Source organism: Rhinolophus sinicus, chromosome 1 (assembly GCF_057876585.1).
Source record: "Rhinolophus sinicus isolate RSI-liver-muscle chromosome 1, RSI-T2T, whole genome shotgun sequence".
NCBI classification, from domain to species: Eukaryota; Metazoa; Chordata; class Mammalia; order Chiroptera; family Rhinolophidae; genus Rhinolophus; species Rhinolophus sinicus.
This window is the reverse complement of record NC_142501.1, coordinates 65,935,442-65,941,393: the sequence shown is the minus strand read 5'-3', so window position 1 is coordinate 65,941,393 and position 5,952 is coordinate 65,935,442.

Below are 5,952 nucleotides of genomic sequence, written 5' to 3'. Positions count from 1 at the left end.
GAAAATTCTGGAGGTATGATAATATTCACAGACTACTGCTGTCACTGTTTCTTCTTAATTTTATAAACTCTTCACCACCACATTTCAGACTCAAAAGAAACACACCCCGCACCTGTTGAGATTCTAGCTGGGCTCCTTTGTCCCCAGAGTGCCTCAGGTGGGGGTTGACCGGGTACATGATTTCTTTCTTAAAAGGGACTCCTCTGACAGATCCAATTACAGTTATGATTTCATGTTTGATTGCAAACATGGAGCCCACGGTGATCTTCCCTTCATTTCTCTGGCTCAAGCAAAGTGCAAAATCCAATGACAGAACCAGAAAGTAGATTGTGAGCCTGGAAAGTTTGAGTTTCCACTTAACATTTGTCCTTCTATTCCCTCTGAAGGTGGACGACCTCAGGGTGACTGTTAGACTAAATATGGTTTTGTTTGAACAGCTTATCTGTCATAAACACACTCCACTTGGTGTCATATCCTAGGTTACTAGAATCCTGACCCACCACCAAGAAATATTTAATCATTGTGAATCCAGCAGTTCATTCTGACAGCCAAACACAAGAACATTGCCTGCCTCTCCTATCAAATGCCAAATGGTATATGCTTAAAGACAGAAACCTCTCTTTTCCCTGTGCACCCCTAAGGCTTCCTGACAACCCTGAACTACACCTGAGGCAAAATGGTAACTAGAAAAAGAAAGGAGGGGATCCTACATTAATTGAACACTTAACACTTGCCAAGCTTTTCTCAGGCATTTTATATATTATCTTAGGCAATATTTACAGCAAACTAAGAGAGTATTTGCCCTGTCCATTCTTTCCATGTCCTTTTAAGCTAAGGGTCAAAAATTAAATGCCTTACAACCAGCCAGATAAGATAAATAAGTGAAGTGAGCAAGGTGAAAGTGTAGAAATATTAATACAACTAAAACTGGTACCTCCTCGGTAATGGGGAGACACAAGGGAATGGCAGAGACTATGACAAAATCTGATTTCCGTGGCAATACTTTCAATTTTTCAATAAAGCCAAATGATTCAGTTTTAAAAATAAACAAAAATACTCTGTGAGCCAAAGAAAACACATGTGTGGGCTAGATCTGGTTCTTCAGCTGCCATCTTGCATCACTCAATTGCCTACTGCTTCCCAAAGGCCTAGAATAACAGCTGTAGGACAGATTGGTCCAAGGCAGTGATGCCCAACCCCTCACATTTACAGCTTTGTAGTTTTACTAATTATGGTTCTAAGTGTTCAGATTAGTGCTCTGGCCTCTGGATCTGGACGCTTCCATTTGGATGCCTTTCCCTCTTCCTTGACCCTCCTGATCAATGTTTTCGCACTCAGTTCTTAGCTCACTTTCTGGCACTGTCGTCATCCCTTAGTCAGCTAAATCACTTCTTAGCTCTCCCTGGCTTTACAAACTCCACCCCTGAAACCTAAAAATGGGTTGGAGTTGGAGTGAGGGACATTTCCTGGAGACAAAAGAGGTAATCATAATCCCCACTTACAAATGAGGAATCTGAGACCTAGTTGGGTCAGGTAACCTGGCTAGTAAGTAAAGTAGATGCATTTTGGGCCCAGATTTGTTCCTCCTCCAAAAATCCCTTTCTCAGAAAGTCTCTCTTTTCCGCTAAAGTGCTCTGAATTGGGCAGGTACCTCTAGGAGACCTGGGATGTCACATTTTACCTTGATATGTCATAGACATGTTGTTTTCGATAATATACTTGTATTTGTCTTAATAAAGAAGAATTTTTTCTTTCTTTAGGTAAAAATGGTGTTTCAGAAATGTTTGCTATATTGTTATAAGTCTTCCCATTCTCCAGGCTCTGAACCACACCCCTGGGGGCATACGTCATATCGATCATATCATTGCTCCCTTCCACCAGCACTTCCCAGCCTCCCCTGACCCAGACTGCTGATGAGCAATTCCCCTTTTCAGAAAGGGAACCCCCCAACCTGGAGCTCATAAAATTTTTTCATAGTTCATAATGGTGAAGGCAGTAATGATCTCTACGTAAATTTCCATTAAAAAAATCAGTCAATAAAATGATAGATTTTTATTTTTACTTAAAAAAACAAACATACAAAAGAAAACAATTGAAAGCCTCCGAATGTGTTGAATAAATTCTCATTTATTTTTTCAGATAAGATAAGTGAGCTCAAGGCTCATCACTCAAGCTGTTTTGTCAGCAGACAGGCGAATCCTAGTCACCAAAGTGGATTTGACCTCTACACAGTTTTCCATGTGTTTATTCTTTGTCATGTGTTGTTTATCTTTCACCCACTATGGGCCATTGGTTAAAGGTAAAGAGCATTGAAATTAAAAATCAATGTGGAGCTGTAACATTGTATTATATTATATTAATTCAGCAAATTCATCATAAGATTTTTCTATCAGATTTATAGGTTATATGCATCTAATCAAAATGTTACATAGTACATCAAGATATCTCTAGTGCTTTTTAAAAAAATCAATGCTAAAAAATACAGCAACTTTGACACCCAATTTGGCTTTTAATTTAATGAGAATAAAGACCTTGCATATCTGAAATATGTTATTTGCAGAGATGTGCTTATAAATAACAGCCTAAGACCTCCTGTCTTATCAGATAATTAAGATAGGGAAAACAAACTCATTTTAAAATTAAATCAGTTAATTTTTATAGCTCAAATGTTGAATCTGAGCATCAGATTTTTAAAAAAAAATTGTCTACTTTTGTGTTGCAATTTTAAATTTCAGTCTACATTTTTTTAAAAATGTTTACTTTTGAAACATAAGTCCCTTTAAAATATATTTTCATAATATATTTTATGTAATTTAAAGAAAATTAAGTAGCTGTGTCATTTATTACTATTAAATTGAAAAAATAAAGTTTATCTTTATATAGTTGAACATGATGACATTTAAAATTAACTTTAAAAATATAATATTCATATTTTAATCATATGCTACACAGAAACAAAATTAAAGGTAGTTCTTAAGATTATGAATTAATTTGAAAATGGTTTGGAACTTGGAAACAATTTGCTAAGTCTGCTTTTATGTAAATTTATGTGACATGGAACATATTCTCATAAGAGCTTGCTACATTGGAATAAGAACCCAAAGAAATGATTCCCAAATGATAGTGTCCAACCTCTAAGATGAAAATATTTGGGGGCAGTGAATCCCTCTTATCAAATTGTTTTAATCGAACTACATAGGTAAATATTCACTTGCCAAGTGATGAGATTATATGTTTTTTAAGATGTTAACCAAAACTTCAAATGAGGTACACATACTGTAGATATAGGATACCATATTGTAATTGGTGGGTGTTGACATTGTAAGTGTACAGGATTTATAAAGGAAGTATTTAAAACCAGTTGATATTTAGATGCTCAGCCAAATTAAAGATATACAAAGAGGAGGGATTTATGAAGAGATTTTCCTGTAGAGAACTGCCATATTGTGAGTTCCCAGCCCTTCCTCTATCCTCAAGGCTCTGACCTAGACTTGACAGAAGCCTGGGAACAGGTCATGTGCACTTCTTCAGCGGGAGGTAAAGAATACATAAATGTTTTCCTTAGACAGATGCGAGCCATGTAAGAAAGCCAATGTAGGGTCAGCCGCAGAACTTCCGAGAGGGCTGGAAGAAACCTGGCGACAAGAAGTTGGAGGCAAAAGTTGGATGTCTACTAGTTCCAGAAAGAGTTGAAAATGACTGTTCAAATTTTAGACAAGGCGATCAGCAAACTTTTTCTATAAAGGGCCAGACAATAAATATTTTAGGCACTGAGGGCTGCAGGATCTGTGTCGTAACTACTCAACTTACTGCTTATGGTGTGAAAGCAGCCATAAACAAACGGAAATGGCTAAGTTCCACTAAAACTTTATTAACAGAAACAGGTACCAATGCAGAAACAGCCATATTTTACCAGCTGTGCCCTAGACACATCAATCTGGGGCAAAGGAGGAGAACACAGCAGAGCCCAGCTCTGAAAAATCTGTGAGGGTCAAGTCTACTTTAGCATCTTGTCCAGCTTACAGAGTGCAATGCCCTCTTATACAACTACTGATTTGCTTGAGAACCTTCCTTATTGCTCACATCACTGCCTTCCCTGCAGTCCAACCCTAGAGAAATTAGAAACGGGCCAGCAAGCTGCAGTGGGAAATTGGAAAAACCAGAGTCGGGGAAATAGAGAAGCAACAGCAACCACTCTTTCCTCCCAGTCAGCCTTCAGCCTGAGTGAGAAAGACAGAGCAGGGGGAGGAGAGAATATTTGACATGAAGAGTCCACTTCAGAGGTCTTGAGCTGAACACGCTTCATTTCTGAACTGAGACTGTATTTCGAACTGAAAATGCCAGTGAAGAGACCTGTTTATTACCTAAGGGGCAGTAGAAAAGTCATGGGGCCGAGGAAGAGAAAAATAGAAATTATATGTTGATTAAAGCACACTTGCTTTTTCAGAATACTACCGGTGACACATACAATCAGAGTCAGCATTTACTTTTTTTATCTGAAGACCCCTGCTGTAGTGGAAAAACAAATGGCAATGTCATCTACCTCAATCACTTTTTGTAAACTCTTCACACAAGAAGCTCACCAAAAAGGAAACTCAGCAGTGTTGATGTTACTGTCATATCTGGTTTTTCCAATTGTCCATCACAGATATTTCATGATAGAAGATAATTGAGGATTCTTTTGTCCTTCAGTCAATATCATGACTTTGTCTTCCTTTGAGTCATGGGCCCATATCCACTGAGATGCATTTAATTTTCCAACAGGGTCCTGTTTCTAAGGGTCCTCCTGCCTTCCCAAGGGTTCTATCGTGTGGGGAAGAAAAATAAGGCATGACACCACTAAAAAGCCTATCCGTGGCCTGTGATTTGAGCAACTGTTTAATTAAAGGGGGAGCTGATCAATTCATTAGTGGTTCTTGAACCACTGCCAGCTGAATGCCAACCTACCCTCTTCCTCTATGCCGAATGCGGCCTGTGGAGCAGTTGTAGGGATCAGTTCAAAGCATTCTAATAGAAAGATTTACTCATTCCCAGTTTTAAGGCCAGTGCATCCATCAGCATGAGAATACATCTGGCTTTTGTTAAAGATACCGAAGAAAGTTTTGTTTCGGTTTCCATTTTCTAAGTGAAAATATTCTTAAAAGAAACAGCATCATCTTTTATCTCAGTGGCCGCACTGCCCATGTTACAGCATAAGGTTCTCTAACGACACTTCATCCACTTTCTCCAACACGACTTTTCCCTGACTTCATTGTTTCCCATGACTGTCACACACACTTTTGCTTGATAATGGTGTGCAGTGGTTCCCCCTTATCCCTGGTTTTGATTTCCATGATTTCAGTTACCCAGCGCCAACTGCAGTCTGAAAATATTAAATGGAAAATTCCAGAAGTAACTCATCAGTTCTAAATCGTGTGCCGTTCTCAGTAGTGTGATTAAATCTTGTGCTGTCCTGCTCCACGCCACCCGGGACATGCATCCTCCCTTTGTCCAGTGTATCCATGCTGTATATGCTACCTGCCCTTCAGTCACGTAGTAGCCAATTCGGTTACCAGAGCCACTGTCTCAATATCTCAGTGTTTGTCTTCAAATCACCTTTATTTTACTCTGCAATGGCCCCAAAGCACAAGAGCAGTGATGATGGCAATTAGGATACGCCAAAGAGAAGCTATAAAGTGCTTTCTGTAAGAGAAAAGGTGTGTATGTATAGGAAAAACATAAACATAGTATATATTTGGGTTTAGTACTACCGATGGTTTCAGGCACCGTGGGGTCTCTGAATGTATCCCCCATGGATAACGGTGGACTACTGTAATTCTATTTAATTATGGCATTTGTCAGTTTTTGACTAGTCACAAACTGCTTTATGCTTGATCACAGTGGAGTTTCTTCTTAGCCTTTTAGCTGCTACTAGGGAGGATGTCTATCACCTAATTTATACAGTTCTTAGTG